Genomic DNA, 23,194 nt, shown 5'->3' with positions numbered 1-23,194 from the left:
CTGTCTTGCCTTTTTACCATGCCTGTGCTCCATTTGGGGAAGGAGGTGAGACTGAGTGAGCATAAAAAGATATGGTGTTTAAGACACTGTTGGAAAACCGTATCACTTCATCAAAGAAATGCAAAAATGATTGTTTTCTCTCAGAGATAGAAAGAAATGAAATGTTTTCCACCATCCGTGATCTAGAAGAAAACATGTCCATTGTGAAACAGTATCTCAGTGTGATTTTAAACTATGTGATAAAAGACTGTATTTATTAGTCTGCTTCTAAATTATGTAAATAAAATTGTAGAATTATTATTTTTTCACTCCTTGAAATTGATACACTTTGTCCACCTTTTTGGCTGCTACAAATGTATTTGTTAGCATGAAACTTTAAGGTGTCCTAAAATGTGCATTGAAATTTTACTTTTCCATGTCATCAGTGGAATCCAGTTTAGAATTAATATTTTTCTTCTATAAGAAGAAAATTAAAAATTAAGTTAAAAATTAATCTTATAATCAAATAGAATATTAGCAATATCACATTGTTGTAGTCAGGGACTGTAAGGAAAAGGGTTACTTGCAGGTGACATAATTTATCTTATTATCTGTAATGTTACCCAACCGGTCCAGTACAGTGAAAGTCCATAACTACTCCACTGTTTTATCACTGTAGCTTTATAAATTGAAGTCTGTGATTGTAATGTCATCTGCTTTGATTTTGTTGCCTGTGACAGTTTTTGATTAGTCTGGGTCTGTTCTGATTCCATATAAAGTTTAGTATTGTTTTCTGTACCTTCTTTAAAAACAGCATTTCTATTTTCAATGGGAGTGCGTTAAATCTGTGTATCAGTTGTCGAAGTTTAGACATTTTCATTATTTAGATCCTACCAAACAAGGAACACTGGGATATCTTTCTATTTACTGATGCCCTCATAATTAGCTTTTACAGTCTGATGTAATTTTTGATATAGAAATCTTTTACTTCCTTAGCTAGGTGATTATCTAAGTATTTTTATGTTATTATGAACTGTACAGTTTTACTAATTTCTTTTGCAGTGTCTTTTTTAATACTATACAAGCTGGTAATGATTTTATGTATTAGCCTTTGTATTGTAGCTCATTGTAATTCTATAGACCTCAACTATTTGTATGGAAAATTCTTTTTCCATGTTTGCCTTTACTTCTGTGAACAGATTTTTATGGTATGCTCACCCTCTCTGTCACTGACTATGATTACATTTATGTTGCCCTTTGCATCATTCAGCAGCTATTCAGAGAATTTTTTTCATGGACACTTGCTATTTTAAAGGTACATTACTTTCATGGGGGCTATACTGTCTTCTCAATCTGATATTCTCTCTAAATTATTGTTCAGATGGATACATATAGTTTCAGTGAAAAGGATAATGGCCTGGGTAACTGTTTCAATGTGTTACATGGATATCATTTCTTTCTGTGATGGATATACATTGTTTCTAACATTTTGCTAAACTCTTCTCTTTTTATATCAATGTCTGCTCTAGATTCACTGAGCAAGTCCTTCTTTTATTCAGAATTTCTTTATTTACCTGTGAGGATACTTTATCTATACATTCATTTATTTGGCTTTCTTCTTCATAATTTTAACTTTTCTATCTTTTACAAATTCTGCTGGTTGAATTCCAGTTTGCTTTATCATATTTTCCCTTGTCTCTTTAATAAACAGTTCTGGGAACACGGACTTTCCACATGCTAGAATCTTAAAATAAACTCATGTCAACATTCACCAAACTATAATCAAAATGGGTCAAATATATAAATGTTAAAACAGAAACATTATCTTCTGTAAGGGATAATATGTAGAACTCTTTAAGAACTAGGTATAAGCAAACACTTCATGAACAAATCCCCAATTGCATGGAAAATACTACAAAGAATCAGCAACAAGTGTCTCATCTTGTAAAAAAAAAAAAAAAAAAAAAAAAAAAAAAAAAAAAGAAAAACCAAGGAAATGACCAACCAAGTAAAAACACTTTCCATAAGATGGGGAAAAAAAACTGATACCAGCTATTCTTCAGATAAAAACTAGTATTTAGAACATATATAAAAAATGAAAAGACCAGCGTTTTCCAATCTTAAGACCCAATCTAAAAATGGGCATTTGAGAGAAATAAACGCTCTCAGATGTAAGGTATATGTGGCAAATAAAGGTATAAAACAGTGTTCAACAATCTTGGACACTCAAGAAATGAAAATTTAACAACACTAAGAGTCTGTCTCACTCAGAAAGAATAGTTATTATCAAAAACTCAACCAATATTCTCTTGTTGATAAGACAATATTCCTATCACCAAAAATTAAAGTAGAAACATTTTATTTGGCTCACAGTTTGTGGAGATTCGGTTTGTAATCAAATGGCTGCAAGGCAAGGTGGCCTATGGTAGTGTAACAGTTATTAAAGGCACAAAAACTATCAAAATTAACAAGAGTAAAAAAGGAGCAGGCAGAAACAAGTGTCTTTCTGACCCTTTATCTGACTCATACTGTGGAGATTAAGGCAGTACCAATCCAGCAATCACTTATTCTTAATCCCATCACCCTTAATATTAGTATTGAACTATGAATATACCACAAATTCAATTCAGACATCTCCAAAACACCCGGGAGAAAGTGCATCCAGCTTTGATTGGGGGAACATCTATACTGAAACCATAACAATAGCTAAATAGATGGATTTGAGATGATACACTGAAGTAAAATATACAAGACACACATATAAGTATCACATTGTCTCTCTGTTGTGAGAAATTGAAAGTTTAATTAAAGTTTAATGAAAACAGAAAAGTATATAAATATGTGGAATAGAAAAAAATTTTTCAAAAGGAAATGAGAAGTAGGGAGCATGAGGGGGAAGGAGGAAGGCTACAGAAAAATGAGAAAACAAGGATAACATTGAATCAAAAATGTGAGCATAATGAGAGATTGAGAATTCAAAGGAGGGGAAGTGAATAAAAAAAGAAGAATCAGGATATATGATGTATAATTAGAAAATCACCTATAATAAATCACCTATAATCACCTATAATAAATGAGATGTATATCTAAATTGTACCAATAAATTAATTTAAACAATAAAAATAAAGTTAAATACATGAACCAAAAATTTTTGTGTACAGCTACACTGCTGTATTTTTATCAATTTTAAGAGTCCCTTATGATTTTTTTGCATCTTGTAATAAGGGATTAAGTCTTCTGAATGTAATTATACTTTGAATTCATTCTTTCATATACATATCTCTTTTATTTCTTTCCCTTGCCTGATTGTTCTGGCAAGCATGATTTATATGTTGTGCAGAGTAATGATAATGGACATTCTTATTTTTTATTTCTAAAGGTTTCAGCTTTGCTATATTTAATAAAATGTTGGTATTGGGCCTGGAGTTTTAGCTCAGCAGTGTAAGTACCTGCTTGCCAAACCTGAGGTCATGAGTTCAATACCCTGTACAAAATAAGTAAATAAATAATAAATAAATAAAATGTTGGTAGTAGTTTGATCATAATCAATTTCATTATGTTGAAACAAGGACTTCCTAAACAGATTTACCTCAGGAATTTCATCATTAATGGATGTTGAATTTTATCAAAGGATTTTTATGCATTTATTGAGATCATTGTGTGAATTTTTCTTTGTATCTGTGGCCGCTTGGCATAACTAATGCCATGTTGTGCCCTGTATTTGACTATTGCCCTGTATTTGACCCAGAAAGGTGCAAAATTACTCAGAGTATAAATCCCATGAGAAAAGCAGAATAAGCTGCACCCACAAGAGAGAAAGATTAATCTGCTCAACGAACAAGCAAGACACAGTTGTCACCCAAAATTAACATAAGATTCTAGCTAAAATTCTTCCAACAGGATGTCTTGTTTGCAGTTTTCTGTTTCAAAAACTCTGTAACATTCCACGTCACTGGTGTTGTACACTAGAAAAAAGAGCTTTGTTATTTTTGTTTTATACCAAAATACCTGGAATGTGACCCTAACTGTTCTATATGTTTTTCTTCTCCCTTCTCCCTCTGGGTGACCTAATTGACATGTTAACCATTGCTGCCTACTACAAATAACAGATGTGGTGCTAAAATAAGGTAACAAAAAATTGTTAATTGCTGCTAGACTCCTCTGTTCTCTGCTGAGGAAAACAGGATCTTCCCCATTAGCCTACCTCCTGATCCACGCCCCAAAGCCCTTACTCTGTAAACAGTGATTATATATATATATATATACATATATATATACATATATATATGTATATATATATATATATATATATATATATATGCTGTAATTATGAGGGGGCAGGACACACACAGATTGTGTAATCTCCAACTGCAGTGTGTTGCTAGGCCCAGGATAAAGTAAATCAGCACTGCTTTTTTAAAATATGTTTTTGCCTCATTTTTGAACTCTAGTTTGGGGCTCCTTTGTCGATTACAAGAACTGCCACTCATTTTGACTCTGAAACAGGTGTCCATAGGGGTTTGCTCAGCTAAAGGAATTCCAAATTTATCAACTTGACTGTTGAATTCCTATACTATTTATGCACCCACTTCATTTGGGTGTTGCCTGGGATAGATCCCTATTTAGGGATTTAAAATAATCCAAGCCTAACTTTGAGGTGAATTTTTCCTTAGGGGGACTGAGGAGAGATATTCCCTACCCTTGCAGAATCCTGTCATTTCAAAGAGACACTGAAACCAAACACTGTATGCTAATTCAGAGTAAGCCCTCTGGATCCTCACCACTGAGAAAGTTTCAATTTGTGGTAATCTTGCTTCTCACTGGTTTAATATCTATTATTAGTCTGTTGTTTATGTGATTGGATCAGTCTGCGTTCCTTTTTTGTTGCCGTTGCAATGTGTTCTTAACCATTTTCATTTATTTCACCTTGCAGCCTCTTCCTATGGCAAACCAGCTTACCAGGAAACTACATTCAATTTTGAGGTCCCTAACCTCTCTTTTGTGAGCAGACTCACCTCAGCATTCTGGAAAACAACAGTGTCACCTCAGGCACACCACACAGCAGGAGTCTCCCAATAATAGAGGGTTCTTGCCCCTAAATGCAGGCCCAAGTGCTCACCCCTCACTACATAGACAAGCTTGGGGCTCCATTCCTCCTCCCCATGTGATTAGCAATCATCTCAAACACGATGCCTTAACCATTTTGTGCCAGATAACTCCTGCCTCAGCAAAAATCAAGCAATCCATCACGGCTAGCTCTAGGACACACTTTGACTCTGTGTCCCTGGTAGAAAACTGAGGCCCAGACATCTCTGCACTCTCACTGCAGACACATAATGTGTCCGCAGCTAAGAGTGGAGTCCTTCTAGGGTTCCATGGGGGCCATTCACGTCCTAAAGCTCTTGCACACCAATAGCAGATGCCCTTTATCTCAGTGTCTACCCTGGGAATGACTCCTGACACCCTCCCCCTGAAGAGCCCACTGACAGCTTCTCAAGGCTTTCTTCACTTCTGAGGAATGAGAATGTATCTGCAACCTGGGACAAATCTGGTCGTAGAAACAAAGTTCGACTCAGATGGCACCCAGCTTATTTGGACCTAGTGCTTCCCCCCTCTTACCCTAATTGAAATCCAAGGTAAAGAGGCTTTTGTATGGTATCCTCAGATTCTCCTGGGTATCTAAAAGGTGACCAGTCAGAAGCCAATCAATCTGTCTAATCTCTCATAGAGGTAAGTTAGGGGCCTGATGAGGCCCCATCTGCATTCTTGGAGTGCCTCTTAGAGCCATATCATATTTATATACCTATTGACCCAGAGACATCTGAAGACAAATGTGCTGTAAATATCATTATTGTGTCCCATTCAGCCCCATATATTACAAAAAGATTAGAAAGACACACTCAGAGTTAGTGGTGGTAGCCCAAAAGGTCTTCAGCAACAAAAATTCATGGGATTTAAACATCTGAAAAATACCTTCCTCAAAGACTATGTGTCAACTCAGAAAAATTCTACGGGCTTTGAACTACTGCTGGGTGTGGAGTCTGAAATTAGCTTAAACACTCTACCTCTCAACTAAATGGAGTTCATCTAGAATTTTAACATGGACTCAGACAGAGGAATGAGCTCTCCCTGCACCTTTCCAATCACATATAACAGAGTGACATAGGATCACAAAATGGGTCTTAACCCAGTACCCTGGACCCTAAAAGAGCCTGTCACCTATCTCTTTTGGCAAGTAGACCTCACAGCTACAGAGTATACAAACTGCTTATGGATAACTGCAGCCACAACAACCAAGGAAGCCAATAAATTGACTTTTGGGCAAAGCCTCCAAGCAGTGGGATTACATGCTGTGGAGATACTATTGCAGTCACATCCTGACTGATGGATTTCCATTGCTCACATTGTCCAGTACCAAGCCTTTCTACCAGATTCTGAGCACATTGAGTTCCTGTCTACCTCTGCCCTCAATCCAGTGACTCTTACCAAATAATGATGCTTCAATGCCAATATATATATGATTCATTCTCAACCCTGTGAGCTGACCTGGTTTATGTCTTGCTTTTTCAGCCTGAAGCTAACCTTTTCATGGACAGTAGCAATAACTTCTACCAAGATACTCCTGTGGAAGGAGCTATGGTGACCATCAAAAGTGAGGTAATATGGACCCAAGCTTTAGGATTGGGAACTTCAACTCAGTGGGCAGAACTAATAGCCCTTATTCAAGCCCTAATATGGGGACAAAATAAATCTATATAATCTATAGTCAGTATACTTTTGCTACCATACATGATCATGGGCACATTTGTCAAGAAAGAGAACTATTAACCTGATCAGGAACAAATATCAAGAATATGCTGAAGATCTTAGATTTCCTGGATGTCATTTGGTTGCCGTGAAAGGTTATCACTATGCACTCTTTGAGGCATCAATTAGAAAATACCCCAATAGCTCATGGAAATGCCCTCACTTATAAGACAGTCAAAACGGTGGCACTGAAACCATTGGGGCCTATTATGCTTCTCATAAATCACCCCAAACCTATGCTACCTATGCCATCCTATTCAGATTCAGACTTGAGACCAGTCAAAAGCTGAGAGGCCTAACTTTCTCCAGAAGTCTGGCAGACCTTACCAGATAGGGAAATTCTCATGTCAGAATCATTGGGTCCTCAGCTTATTCAGGAGACCTATAAGATCACTCTCTTAGGGGGAACCAACTTGGGCAAGTTATCTTGTCTGACTAAAAGGATCAACTGAAAATGCCCACAGTGTCTTCCAGAGAACCCTAAGCAGGCCCTCATTGATGTTTAAAAGAGACAACAAGCCCTTGTTATCTCACCTCTGGAGACCACTGGTAAATAGGGCCAAAATGGGAAACATTAATATCTTAGTTTTTGTAGACACATTGACTGGTTATGAAGGATTTGCTACACAGACTGAATCAATTCTCTTGGTAGTTAAGAAACTCCTAAATGAGATAGTGCCTCGATTCAGTTTGCCCACTTCCCTGGGGTCCAACAGTGGCCCATCTTTCATAGCTCAAGATCACTCACAATTTAGCTTCAGTTTTAAAACTCAATTGGAAATTACATTGTGCCTACTGGCCTCAAAGTTCCAGCCAAGTAGAGAAAATAAACAGGAGAATAAAGGAAACTACTTCAAAACTGGCTTTTGAGACTGGTGAAAACTGGGTAAGTCTTCTTCCTTTTGACCTTGAACATGCATGGTGTACTCTATACCTCCAAGGCATTACTCCATTTGATGCAATGTATGGCCGACCACCCTCTTTAATCCCCCACATTCAAGAAGATAAGTTGGCTGCTGTCACTAACAGGAACACTTACAGCCTAACACTTAATGACTCTCCACTTTCTGCACTTGACACATCACTTATTCTGGGGCCACTAGACAGTTCCTGAAAGATATGATGACCCCTGGCAGCTCAATCTGGTGATCAAATCTACATTAAAAGGAAATGGCCATACCTCTAGGCATGCACTGTGATGAATGCTATACAGTCACCTTGAGTTGTGTACACCCTTTGAGGTTGCCAGCAAGAACCATTGGATTCATCACTCACACCTCAAGCCCAAAAAAATTCAGCTAACTGAACTACTAAAAAGTCTTCTGACCCTTTAAAAGTCAAGCTCCAAAGACAGAGGTCCTAAATCTGTTTGTATGTATAAAAATAATCCTCCTCACCCTGCAGTTTATACATGGATTACTATTGGGATGAACGATAGAGCTCTAATTTTAAACACGTCAAACCTTGATTCTGGTTCTTCATGTTGATAGAGATAGAGACATAAATACCTCACTGTGGGAAACATTCAGAGCTCTGGACTTTGCATTAAGTCTGTAAATTTCCACTTGAAGCACTCCCTATTTAAAGCAATTTTAATTCAGTTGTGTATGCAGAAAATGTCTTTTACCCCCAAAAGATCCTTTGATCTCCTTGCTGAGGAACTTCGCTTGCCTGTACAATAGGCCTCATGCCTTGCACTCGACTGGCTGTTTTCACTGGACCTAACTCTGGACTCTGTATCTTAACTCATATTCTTCCCCAACATACTGGTATGTTGAAAAAAGAAGTAGCCAACATATGGGGTTACCCAACCTAAAGAGAAAAGTAAAGCCCCACTCTTAATTCTCATACTTTTGGGATAAGGAATAGACAGTTCCAAAGGACTAGGAAAACAATCCTCATAATGGGAGAATAAAATTACCAGATACTGAGAAAAGAAATAGAGTGATTTGGGTACACTTGAACAAAATGCTCATTGCCTAGAGGAATCTCTAAACTCCCTGGATGAGATGGTCCTTTTTTTACTGTTATGGATTAAACACTGATGGTCAACTGAATGCCAGCTGTATTAAATCAGCATGGTGTTGTGTGGAAATGTTCACCTGAAGAAATTTGGTAGCATAAATAGAGATGTGAAGACGGAGAACTGAGGCATTGTGGATTTATCTATGTGATGCTGCTTGAACCATTGGTTCTCCTGGAGGAGCTCATAATGTCTGCATTCCCCAGTGTGAATTTGACCATTGTCATCAGAGGAGCTGGGGACCTTGCTAGTGAGAGTGGCTGTGGTTCACTTTGGGAAACCTCTATTCCTTACATTGACCATCATTTTCTGGCTCTGGTGGGAAGAATGTGTGGCATTTAATCTCTAGGACGAACTCATCATGCTGGTTTTCTGTAAAGTACTTCTACTGTTCCTATTGTCAGAGCATCTTGTGACCTCCTAGTTGCTGAGGATAGTTGTGGCACTTTTCAGGGCATCCCTGGCTATTATTTTGAGCATAATTTCTTGGCTCCAGTGTGGAAACCTTAATGTACCAGCAAATTTCCTTCAACCTGATGGAATAAACATTCTAGCTTCCACTACTGACTTTTGGGCCTTTCCAGCATGGACCTGTAAAACATACTAGTGTGAGTCCTTTGTGGGCTGTAGACCTCCAGTTGAATTCATGGGTAGCATTGCCCTGGGCTCTAGGTTTTCATGTAGACTCATGCAAGACATTGCTGCATGGTCCAGCCCCTTAGCTGAATATTCTGGGTCTTTAGTGTTGTGGACAGATTTTTTACACTTTCTTGTGTTAAACTCTAGTTTGACCATCATAAGAAATATTATAAATTTTGTGTCCTGATTTTCATTGCTCTCTGCAAAACCACTGACTATCCCAAGGACCAATGAATTTTAGACCTCCTGTTCCTAAAACAGGGAGGTCTATGCCTAGCCCTTGATGAATCCTGTTTTTACACCAACTATTCAGGAGTTACCAAGGATAGTCTTAGTCAGCTCTGAAAGCACATAGCTGAAACTAAAAATGAGATTTCATCAAAAGATCTGGTATGAAATTTTGTTCTCTGCCACCTGATGGCTGACCACCTTACTCTCACCTCTAGAAGGACCCTTTATTTTGCTCCTATTGGCCATCAATATTGGCCCCCACATGATAAATTGTTAATGCATTATATCCAAAGCTGAGTCCAATCTATTCCATTAATGGTTATATGTTCCCAATATGAGGATTCGCAAAATTTAGATACAGAAGATGATTTTTAGATAAAAAGATGAGCAGGAATCAAGGATTTGATTCATGTACTAAAAACAGTGGGGGATGATAAAACTTGGCTTAACTAATGCCATGTTGTGCCCTATATTTGACTAGTGCCCTGGATTTGACCCAAAAACTCAGACATGAGAAAAGCAGAATAAGCTACACCCATGAGAGAAAACTTAATCTGCTAAACAAAGAAGCAGGATACACATGTAACACAAAATTAACCTAAGAGTCTACCTAAATTGTTTCCAACAGAATGTCTTGTTTTGCAATGTTCTATTCTAAAAACTCTGTAACTTTCCAGTTCAGTGCCACTTTTTTTGACTCTGTAAGAGGGGTCTATAGGAGGTTGCTAAGTTCAGATAATAAAATTCAAAATTTATCAATCTGTCTGCTTTTATGTCTATGTTGTTTATGCACTCACTTCACTTCTGTTCATGTGATGAATTACATTTCTTGATTTGCGCTGAACTACTTTTGATTATTTTGATGATTTGCAATATCTGTTTGCCAAAATCATGATAAAGACTGTTGAGCCTATATTATTTAGGGAAATTCACCTACAGTGAACATGGATATATTTGTGATTTCACCTTCTGGATATGTTTGGATATGTTGGTGATTTCACCTTTTTCTTTGCTAATTACATTGTTGTGTCTTTTTTTCTTTAAGATAAGATTGTTTCTCTGTTCTATTTGTTCATTTAAAGAACTAACTCTTCTATTAATCTACTCTTTGTGTGCACAAGTGTTTTAGTCTCCAGGTCTTTAATTTCTGTTCTGATCTACAATTCCCCTGACTTAAAGCTATAAATTTGGATTATTCTTGTTTTTCTGGAACCTTGAAATGCATTTTAAGATTATTTATTGGGACTCATTTTGTTTTCTGATATGGAAATGCACAGCTACAAACTTTCCTCAGAGTATTGCCTTTACTATGTCTCAGAAGTTCTTGAATGTGATATTGGCATTATCACATCATACTATTAACTATTTTATTTGTTCCTTAATTTCTTCTGTAGTCCATGGTTTATTTAAGAGAGAATTGTTTAATTTCCATATACTTACATAGTTTTCTGTGTGTTGTTGTTTTTTTTTTTTAACCACTGAATGATTTCCATTCTATTTATACATTCATGTTTTGTACCTCTTACTTTAGGTCATTTAATTATTTGTTAGTAATCATTATACCACTCTGATTATGTGTTTCAAAATAGCCTTTTGTGATTTGTTATACCTTCTCTACATTTGCCAAGGTGATGGTACACATCCATAATGCCAGCACACAGAAGACTGAGGTCAGAGGATCGATGTGCAAAAAAAAAAAAAAAAAAAAAAAAAAAGAGTGTCACTGTGAGTTCAAGGCCATTCTGGACTACAAAGTGAGTTCAAGGATAACCTAAACTGCATAGTGATACCTAGTATCAAAACAACATACAGATAAATAAATTTACCAAGCACTTTATAGAACTATTTTGCCAACATTTCTATCCTTTCAAACCTACAGTTACATCCTCCTTATTTTCCCCCTTTAATGATACTAGGGAATTTTGATTTTGAAGGTATTTTATTGTCATACATTTCCATGTTTCTTCTCTTTCTCTGTCCACATTCATGCTAATGTTTTCAAATTATATTTTTTAATTTTAAAGAGATTAAAGCAACACAGGACATAACAAAGCTTAACAACAACAATGTAAGCAACACAGTATTTCACCAGAAGACAACACATAATTAACAGTAACTACCATAATATCTCTTTCTTCATAATTTCTCTCTCTTGTCTAATTGCTTTGACTAGTATTTCCAGAACTATATTGAATAAGAGTGGTGATAAGGGACATCATTGTCTTGTGCCTGATTTTAAGTTGAAGGTCTTCAGATGTGTGCCATTTAATATGATGCTGGCTGTCTGTTTGTTGTAGATGGCCTTTATCATTTTTAAGTAAAGAACATCTATTCCAATTTTCTGTCATGTTCTCATCAAAATAAGTGTTGTACCTTATCAAAAGCTTTTTCTGCATCTATAGAAATGATCGTGTGATTCTTACTTTTGGCTTTATTGATATGATGGATTACATTTATTGATTTACATATGTGGAACCATCCCTGCATGCCTGGGATGAATCCCAATTATTCATGGTGTATAATCTTCTTGATGATTTTCTGCGTCCTGTTTGTCAATATTTTATTGAGAATTTTTGCATCTGTGTTCATTAGGGAGATTGGCCTGTAGTTCTCTTTTTTAGTTGGATCTTTCTCAGAGTTTGGTACTAGAGTAATATTTGCTTCCAGGAATGACTTAGGAAAAATTGCTTCCCTCTTCATTTCACTGAAGAGTTTGAGGAGTGTCAGAATTAAGTCTCCTTTGTATTTCTTGTAGAATTCTGCAGTGAATCCGTCTGGGCTAGGGCTCTTCTTTGTAGGTAAGGACTTAATTACAATTTTCAATTTCATTCATAGAAATTGTGTTATTCAGAAGTTTTACATATTCTTGACCAAGCTTTGGTACTTCATGTTTCTAGGAATCTCTCCATTTCTTCTGAGTTATTGATCCTATGAGAGTAGAAGTTTTTGAAACAGGTGCTGATGATTTTCTATATTTCTACTGAAGTGATTTCAACTTTTTCATTCCTTATTGCATGAATTTGAGATTTTTCTTTCCTTTTCTTATGTAGCTTGTCTAGGGGCTTATCAATTTTATTTATTCTTTCAAAGAACCAACTCTTTGATTCATTGGTTGTTTGGATTGTTTTCTTAGTTTCTATTGCGTTAATTTATGCTCCAATTTTTATAATTTCCTCTCTTCTTTTAGCTGTGAGTTTGACTTATTCTTCTTTTTCTAGATGTTTGAGGAGAAGCATCAGGTTGTTTATTTGTATTTGGTTTGTTTTCCTAATGTGAGAACTTAGTGCAATAAAATATCCTCCTAGGACTGCTTTCATCGCATCCCACAGATTCTGATAAGTTGTATTTGTATTTTTGTTTGCTTATAGGTATTATTTAATTCCTTCTTTAATTTCCCCTGTGACCCCTTGATTGCTCAAGAGTGTATTATATAGGTTCCATGTGTGTGTGGTCTTTTGAAGTTTCTTTTATCATTAATTTCTAGTTTCATGCCACTATGATCTGATAACATGCAAGGGATAATCTCAACTTTTTTTGCATTTATTTAAGCATGTTTTTTGAGCAAGTATATGGTCTGTTTTAGAAAATGTCCCATTTACTGCTGAGAATAATGTATATTCTGATGTTGTTAGATGGAACATTCCATATATGTCTTTCAAGTCCATTTATCCACAGGTGTGATTCAGTTCTGTTATTTCTTTGCTGATTTTCTGTCTGGTTGATCTGTCCCTTGTTGTCAATGGTGTGTTAAGGTCTCTTGTTAAAATTGTGTTAATGCTAATTTGATTTTTCATTTCTATTAATACTTGCTTTGTATAACTGGGTGCCCTTGAGTTTGGTGCATGTATATTTAAGCTTGTTATCTCTTCCTTTTGAATTTTCCCCTAACCTGTATATAGTGACCTTCTTTATCTCTTAGGATCATTCTTGGTTTGAAGTACACATTTTCTGCAAACAGAATAGCTACCGCACTTTTTTAGGGTTCCTGTTGCATGTAGTATTGCTTTCTATCATTTGACTTTCATCTGTGAATTTCCGTTTTGCTTAGGTGGGTTCTTTTGGACAGCATATAGTTGGATGTTGTTTCTTGATCCATTTTGCCAGTGTGTTTCTTATAATTGGTGAATTGAGGCCATTTACATTAATGGTTATAAATGTTATATATTGGTTTATTGTTGATATGTTATCTTTCTGCTGTTGCACATTTATCTTTCCATTCTTTTTAATTGTCTGCTTTGCTTAGTGAATTTTCCCTATGTGTATCTAAACTGTCTTTCTCAATTCTTTACAGGGTTGTCTTGGTGGTAATAAAGTTCTTTAGCTATGCTTTGTCATGGAAGTATCTTATTTTTCCATCGATTTTAAAGGACAGTTTTGCAGGGTACATCAGTCTAGTTTGGAAATCATTTTCCTTATGATCTGTAATACTTCACTCAATCCTTTTCTTGATTTCATTGCCTGTGTTGAGAAGCCTACTGTGATTCGGATAGGTTTTCCTTTATAAATGATCTGTCTCTTCTCTTTAACAGCTTTCAATATTCTATTCTTATTTTGAATTTCTGGGATGGTGATTATTATTTGTCTGGGTGTAGTTTTATTTTGGTTATGCCTATGTAAAGTTTTATATGTTTCACAAATCCTATTGTCAATTTCCATGCTCATGTTTGGGAAATTTTCAGCTATTACTTCTGCAGTCTCTTGATATCATTTGTGTTGTATTCTTTTTATTTATCCTATCAATCTTATGTTGTTTTACTTTGCATCATATTGCAGCTGTTGAATTGTTATTTCCTGATTCTTTTGTATCTTTAAGAGATCATTACTTTCTTGTTCACTAGCTGCAATCGTCTCGGAGGTCTGAAATTCTATCTACATTTTCACTGAGGCGATTTGACAACTTTCAGTAGAATTTTTGATTTCCTGTATATCACTTTGAATCTGCTTTATGTATTCTGCTTGTTTCTTATATTGCTCATCCAGGGATTCTATCTTTTTTTTATTCCTCTACTTTTTAACTGTGTCTTCTTTATATGTGTTCAACATCTCTTTCATTACTTTTACTATTTCTTCTTTTACCTGGCAGATTATTTCTAGTTTGAATTTCTTTAAAGCCTCCCAGAATTGCCTCTTTATTTCAGTTACTATTATTTAAGGTATTTCAGGTGTATGGCATATATTTCCTGCTATGTACATGGCTCCTAGGCTTTCTTGGGATGGGCTGGATATTTGAGATTGCATTTTTTTCTTTCATTTCATCACTTTCCTATATTTCCCTATTTCAAGTGTTGTTCCAAATCTTTCCCTGGTCATGCAGGAAATTGTCTCCTATATGCTGGGCTTCTGGGACTCCTCTGGCAGCACAGCTCCCCGGATTGAAAAAAGGTCACTGGCCACAGCCCAGGCAGGCCAGAAACATGCAGAGCCTGGTGTGGAGTGGCTGAAAGCTGGCTGGGCCCCAGACCTTTGGGAACAAGGGTCTCAAACTCTCCCATGGCTCAGATGATCTGAAGGAAGTCACCTCCATGGGCATCAAAGCTCCTCAGCTTGAAAGAATGTTACTGGATGTGGCCCAGCCAGGCCCAAGACTTCCTCTGACAATGCAGCTCCCTCCTCTGGCATCAAAGAGCCCCAAAATGAAAGAAGGTTACTGGGTATGGCTCAGGAAGACCCAAAACTTCCTCTGACAATGCAGCTCCCTCCTCTGGCAACAAAGAGCCCCAAAATGAAAGAAAGTTACTGGGTATGGCTCAAAAAGGCCCAAAACCTGCCAAGCCTGGTCCAGAGTGGCTGCAAGCTGCCTGTGTCCCTAACCAATGAGAAAAAGGATCTCAAACACTCCTGATGCTTGAATGGTGAGCACGATCCCACCAGCTTGGGGAGCAAAGGTTCCTGGACTCTATTTTTTATTTTGAAGTGAATAAAACCAAATGAAATAAAGCAGAATATAGTCAATCAAAGTGAAACAATTAACATAGCACATGACTTCAAAATGAGGTCAAAGGAAATCTATAATGGCTGCAGTAATGTCTCTTGTTATCTTCAAAATAAATTCCAGTACCATCAAGCATATTAAAATGTATAAAACAAATAAAAACAAAATATTGGAAGCAATACAGTACTTCAAAACAATAATAAAATAACAGTGGCTATCTTGCCTTTTGTTATCTTCAAAGTAGTTGCCTAAACCATCAGACATAATACAATCAAACAAAGCAAGGTAGAATAAAATCAATCAAAACAAAACAATGAAAGAAATGTAGAGCTCCAAAAAAAATAGGAAAATCAATAATGGGTACTATAATATATTGTTCGTCTTTCAAATGGCTGTCCATGTCACCAAGTATTATAAATTTAGACACACTTAAAGAGAAGAAAACCAAACTAAACAGAGTGTTGAAAACAGTACAGGATTAAAATCACAATAATAGTTCAACAATGGTGATTGCCTTCAAGTTTTAGGCACATACTCCTTTTTCACTTTCACAGTATGTATTGTGCACTTTGGATCCTACTAACTCCTTCAGTTTTTCATATGAAAGAGATAACACAGTATTCATTCATGTGACTCTGACCACTTCATCCATGAGCATGATCTCATGTTTTATCAATTTACCTACAAGAGCATTGAGGTTATAGATAAGTAGCTTCTTATTGTATTAAAATGTCATGTCTTTCTTGTCCAATCTATAGCTGATGGATAAGCTACAACTACTTCTTTCTGGTTGCTGTCACATATAGAATTGTTCTCTCTCCTTGACTTTTTATCTATGAACTCCCTTTTGAGTTAAATGTGTTCCTCTAATAAAGCATATTGATAGATTCTATATCTTTATCCACTCTGACTGTGTTTGCTTTTATTGGTGAATCAAGGTCATCTACATTAATGATTATGGCTCACATGTACTGCCTCATCCCTGCCATGCTATTTTCTTGCCATTGGCTGCCAACTTTTCCCCTCCATTTATGTGTATGCCTAACCTGGTGATCTCCCTCTGCTGCTGTTCCTGAAACCATGGTATTTTTTTTTTTATCTCTCCCTAGAATTTCCCTCATTATTCTTTGTAGAGTTGGTTTGGTGGTCATGAATTATTGCAATTATTCTTTGTCATGGAAGTATTTTTCTCCATGAAGTATGAAAGTTAGTTTTGCAGAGTACATCAATCTGTGTTGAAAGTTGTTTTCTTTCAGGACTTCAAATATTTCACTCCAAGCTCTTCTTGACTTGATGCATTGCATTAAGAAATCTGTCATGATGCTCTTGAGTTTTTCTTTATAAATGATCTATGTCTTTCTCTAACAGCTTTTAATATTATTTCCCTATACTGAATTTCTGGGAAATTGATTATTATATGTTTGCATATAGATCGATTTTGTTTATGGCTAGCTGCCTTACTTACCTGAATGTCGCTTCTTTTTCTCATACTTTGGAAGTTTCTTGGTATTATTTCTGTAAATACATTTTTAATGGCATTTGTGTTGCCTCCTGTTTTTTCTCTCATACCTATTATTCTTAAGTTATTTTTCTTTGGGTTATATTGCAGCGATTGAATTTTTACTTGCTGGTTCCTTGCTATTATTAAGAGCTCTTTCCTTTTGCAATCACAAGCTTCAAACCCGTTTTCAGAGTCTATCTTCATTTTCTGGTTTTGCCAGCTTTCAATGGCATATTTAAATTCTGGAATATCTATTTGAATTTGTTGCATGTATTTTGAATCTTTTTTATATTGTTTATTCAGGGTTTCTTTCATGTCTATGACCTTCCATTTTTTATCTGTCTTCTGTAGAAGTGCTTAGTATTGTAAACCCAAATACTGAGTTCAGTCACCCAAATATTGTAATCCTCTTTCTAGTTTTCCTCACAATCCAAAAGGTTATATTTTTAATCTCATTGAGACATCATTGGAATCCTAGAAATTTAATTACAATCACTCATGGAAATTCAACCCATGACAAGAGTAAAGACACGAAGACATGTTCCAAGTTAAGGGCAGCAAAGGGGTCCTAAGTCCAATTCCTGTGAGGACATGTGGGCAAAAGCCTCAATCCCAGGTCTCTCCCAGCATTTAAGATCTTGTGAATAGTATAGATGCCGGTGGGATTACTGAGTAATGAGATGGATGGCCAGGTGCAAGAATGGCAACTCTGTAATTTGTAGATAAAGATATGCAGAAGAATCAATTTACATAACCCAATTAAGGTAACAGTGGAAATCTTTTGGGGGGGCTATTGCTTCAGTTTCTGATATGCAAACTATTGTGCCTTGGGGGGTAATAGCCTCTGATCTTCAGGCTGGTACACAGTTGACATTTCCAGAGCTATTTGCTCTAACATCTCATGAGCTCAATCCTGTATTGTGGAAAGCATCACACATGGAAACAGGAAGGTCTGAGGCTATAGACTTTGCATGTTAGCACCTCAGCTAGCCTTATGTGCAATTTTCAGAGCCAATTGAAGGGAGAAGGTAATACACTACACCGCTTTTTACATATTTGTATAAGGAAAAGAGTCTCCAAGTAATCAAAGTCACAGCAGTTGTTTTGGATTCAAAGGGAGACACTGCAGTGTCTCCCACATGTAGCAATTCTTTTCTAATGTTTCTCATTTCTTCTTTTACCTGAGAGTATTTATGTTCTAATTATTTACAGTCTCATGATGTTGTTTCTTTACTTCAATTGTCATCACTTCAGAAATTTTAGGTGTACAATCCTATCCTCTTCCATGTGTACAACTCTTTAAATTGCTCAGCTTGTGTTGGAGGCCGGAGTCTACCTTTTGCTTCTGTGTATGATGAATTTATAGGTTTTCCGGATGAGTGAACAGAAAGATTTTAGGCACTTCTCATATTGACTGCAATATCTCTGAAGACAGACTATTTGGTTCTTCTAGGCAGTGCTGGATACAGATACCTAATGGTGTCCACTGGATGTACTGGTACAGAGATGTCTTTTGTTTTTTCCCAGCCTTCACTGGTTCCCTGGTGGAGTGTGCATGGGGGTGGGGCAGGCCACCATCCATGGACGGGTCACTGGCAAGAAGTCCCCATGGTGATCATAGGACTGTGTATGGTGGCAGTCAGCCAGTGCCTCTACACTGAGCTTCCTTGGTGGGAAATCTCTGCAATAGACACTGGAGTTAGACTCAGTGTGAGCAATTTCCACTGATTATAGCGAGCTAGGAGCTGCTGGAAGAAGCTGGCAGCAGTTTTGGGTTCAGGCTTTTCAGGCAACTCCAAAATGGCTGCTGGCCAGTGACTGTCTCTCATTGGAATAACGAGTCCTCTGCACTCACTTCCAGCCAGGGCAGTCCTCTGCATCTGCAGTGCTCCTCCACCATCACATATTTTTCCAGAGCCAGTACCATCACCATGGCCATACATCCCCAAGTTCCAACAGATCCTGTCACACAGTGGGTCTTGTTCTGTGCAAAGGAACCACAAAATACCACCACCTTCTTCCTTTAATTTATTTTTATTTTTACTCTTTCTGTGGGCTTCAGGTATCACTTTAGATTCTTCCTGTGTCTAGAGGACTCAACTTTTTTCTCATTGTATTTCCTACAATGCTATGTTCCAGAATCTTGGTTGTATCTCTCAGACAGGCTTTTTACTCTGCTGCTTACTGTATTACCATCTTCCCAGAAAACCAGTGTTTACAAATTCTTTTGCCATTTGAACTTTCCACTGAAAGTAAGCCATGTACTATTTTTGAATTGCCAGAAAATGCAAGTACTGACATAGAGAAAAAAATCAATTCCCTTCCTGGGGAAGACTATTTGAGTGCCTCCCTTTTAATGCAGAACAATTGATGCCACTTTGATTATACTGAGACTTAATTCCTTATACTGAATGTGTACACAGTGGACTATGGTATTATCTTCTTTCTTCAGTTGGTTCAAAGCATTTCATATAATGCTAGCCAAGATAGTGGTATGTAATCTCTAAAGCATTCAGGCAGTCTCCTGTTTCTTCACATAGGCTCTCTGTAAAAGATATGGGTACATCAGAGTAGTAGAACCAGTCAGTTCAAGGAAGGTAAACTGGGTATGAACCTCAAGGAAAAGAGACTATGACTTCCTAGGGTACAAATGTTTAAAATTCCAAAACCGAAGCAATCAATATACTCCAACAATTCATTTGCTACCTTAATTAAATTATGCAAATTGATCCTTCTTCATATTGCTATCTCTGTATTTTGCAGACATACTTTGTCATTACCTCAACAGCCAGCTCAAGTTACTCATGTAGTTTCTGCCATCATCACTGCCACTCATTCTTGAACCCCTCCCTTCTTCACAAGATAATAAATTCTGAGAAAGGTCTAGGATCAAGGCCTTTGTCTGCACATATTCAAGGAGATTGGACTTAGGACTCTTTGGCTGCCCTTAACTTTGAATATGTCTTGGTGTCTACTCTTGCTATGGGTTGCATAAGAGGTGGTAATTGGAATTTGCTTGCTGTTATTCTAATAACATCCCTGGGTTTATAAATATAACTTTTTGTATTGTGAAGATGGCTGAAAAATGGATTACAGTACTTGGATAACTGTCCTCAGTATATGAGATTACAATAACTTCCAGTTCTATGCTATTGTCTATAGTAGTAATTCAGTGACAAAACTGACCTTAAAAGGAACATGAATATCGACAAAAACCTAGGTAACATGCATGGACAATATTTTGTTAAAATAAAAAGGACTTTGATTCTGTGAAAACAATTAGTTGCTCATAAGGTTGTGTAACAATCCAAAGCATTGATTTCTGTTGGATATTGCCAGCAGTGCCAATATTCAATCATATCACTAGGTTAAATGCCTTCTCTTTAGGTTTGCTCCTTCTAGTGATTACCCCCACGAATCTTGGCCTCCACAACATAATACAGGCTGTGTGAACTTTACTAAACAAGTCCAGGATTCCAAGAAGTTCCAATTATATCCCTACTTAGATCACCTTCCTCCAAGCTTATCTTCCAAGGTGCACTGTCATCCAGTATCTGTGAGTGGGTATCATTTCAGTCTGGAAACAAGCAAGAGTCATATCCTGGATTTTGTTCTGATTTTTAGTCAAGTCAGTCTGTTGTAGAGTCTATTTCTATGTGTTATGAACATCTCTGAGACTATAGGTAGAGTACTCAGTTTTCCAATTCTGCAGGCACTGGGATAGGTCTCAGACAGGCTTCAGCTTCAGTCAGGGGCAGAACAGATGATTCTCAGATCCTCTGAGCCCAGAGAAGGAGTCATAGGCCAGTTATAGAATACTACAAGTAATAAAAATGGCAACCTGTTATCGTTAAACTACTTGAGTATATATTATTACCATAATATATGATGTAACACTGCTTTTTCTACCTTCTGTAAGTCGATTTTACTCAATATTTTATAAATTCATTTGATAGGTAAAAAATAGAAATTTTCTTCCTGATACGAGCATTTTTTGAGAAATGTATACTAGCAGCAGATTAAGAATTTACCTTTATCTTAATTTCACATGAAAGTAGGAGAAAAAGCATTTTTTTCAGAAATGCATAATGGAATTATGAGTTACAATTACTAGCTAGAGTAATAGCAGCAGAATAAGAATTTACCTTTATCTTAATTTCAGCTGAAAGCAGAGAAATTGTGCACAAAGATAATTAAAGTCATTAAATTACATATGTAAAGAAGGTCTAAAGGGTATATAAATATTTTTCATTTGATTTACAGAAAATATACTTATTAAGGACACATCAAGAATGTTGGAAACTATATTACATCATTTAAGAATATGAGTGTAGCATGTGAAGCCATTACAATGAAAAATTTTCTGTATATAAATGAAGTTTAACTGTGACAATTTATTAAGATAATCTGATCAGAATTTTAACATCAAGTGTCATGAATGAAGTTATTTTTTCATCTTTTCAAATAATTTCCAAAATCATTAATATTCTTAGTATTTAAACATTTTGATGATCAAAACATTTCTTTACTTTTGTTGCTGCTGTTGTTGCATTATTTCTAGTATAACATCAATACTAGATTGATCTCTGGAGTGGAAAGAGAAAGCTCCTAGTCCATTACCTAGCTCCAAAAATCCATTTAGTATATTATCATCAAATAGAGGATATATCAGATACTAAACTGATAAGAACATATACTACACTTGATCTTTGCCAAAAGGCTGAGAAACAATATGTAATTATTATTTCAATTGAAAATAATTACTGAAGCATTATTCAATATTCTTTTCCTACAAACTGTCTATTAGTTTAACTTATAAAACTATTAGGAATCTGAATCCCTAGATAACCAGAAAAGCAAGGAAAATATAGGAAAAATCAATTTTTTGTTTCAATGTGAATTATTAGTGCTGTCCTGTACTTACTTGCTCTCATTGCCATTATTTCTTCTTTCTTTGATTCTTTTTTTATTTTAAAGAGAATAAAATATAACAGATAAAAGCCAATTAGAAGAAGACAATGCAAGCAACACAGGGTTCCAAAACAAGACACCAGGAAATCAAGAGCAGCTATCATAATGTCTCTTGCTTTCTTCAAATTAGTTGTCCATATGAATTCAAACATAACAAAGTAGCACAAACCTGATTGAAACAAAGGAATGAAAGCACTACAGGAATTCAAAACCAGACAATAGGAAAATCAACAATGGCTACTATAATGTTTCTTGTTCTCTTCAAAATAGCTAACATATCTTTACACATTGACATCAAATAAGAAAAAAGATGCTAAAACCTATCAAAGCAAAGGAGAAAAGCATTATTGAATAGAAAATCAGCAACAGCTATCATAATGTCTTGTAGCAGTTCATACCATCACACATATAAAAAGCAATTCTTATAAACTCTTTAGAACTTCTTGGTATGTATAAGCCTATACATGTACACCTATCATTACATTAGAGGGAACAATACAAGAAAAACAAGAAACAAAAGAGACAAATAAATAACAATGACAAAGAGCCTCAAACAAGAACAATATAGGCTTTCAAAACAAGGTGACAGGAACATATCTAACACTATTATTTTGCATACTTATATTCAAAATAAATAATCAGATCACCAGATATAAAAATGCAAAATTGACATAGTCCTATAAATGTTAGCTGTTTTGCTCCAAGAACTAATAGAACTAGTAGTACCATCATCTTAGCTATCTTAAGTGTATCTATACATATTTATAGTTTTTTTTCTTTTCCCTTTGTTCTTTTCTTCATTTTTCAATCTGAGATTTTTTACCATTGAGAAGTTTCACACTCTTTTACAATATTTATTGAAGATTTTGTATCTTATTTACTCTTTTGGTTTCTCACTCAGCTATAAAGAAGTAACACTTTGAGGCATTTATAAGTAAATGGATGGAACTTTTGAGACCACACTCATAAATGAAATAAATCAAACTCACATGTGAAAATTCCATATTGTTTCCACAGTGTATTTTTTCTTTCTTTAATTTTTGTAGAAATCCAAAATTTCATTTTTCATAGAATTTGTACTTTTTGAGCTTATAGTTACTATACAGGAAAT

The 23,194-nt window shown here is 35.9% G+C and overlaps 1 non-coding gene and 1 pseudogene across 1 annotated transcript; both read right to left on the bottom strand.

The window, feature by feature from the left end:
- The window catches only part of LOC134478586 (prolactin-like), a 39,500-nt pseudogene extending 20,806 nt beyond the window's left edge, over positions 1-18,694 (bottom strand).
- A 2,959-nt stretch (positions 18,695-21,653) lies between these two features.
- LOC111756376 (U2 spliceosomal RNA) lies at positions 21,654-21,844 on the bottom strand. Its single transcript, XR_002790864.2, has one exon. It is a non-coding gene; the product is annotated as a U2 spliceosomal RNA (small nuclear RNA).
- Between the last annotated feature and the right edge of the window lie 1,350 nt (positions 21,845-23,194).

Source organism: Cavia porcellus, unplaced genomic scaffold, assembly GCF_034190915.1.
Source record: "Cavia porcellus strain 051 isolate PalLab524CR breed Dunkin Hartley unplaced genomic scaffold, mCavPor4.1 scaffold_13, whole genome shotgun sequence".
In the NCBI taxonomy this organism is placed as follows: Eukaryota; Metazoa; Chordata; class Mammalia; order Rodentia; family Caviidae; genus Cavia; species Cavia porcellus.
Note: the sequence above shows the minus strand (reverse complement) of the source record. Positions and strands in the feature narration are given on the sequence as shown.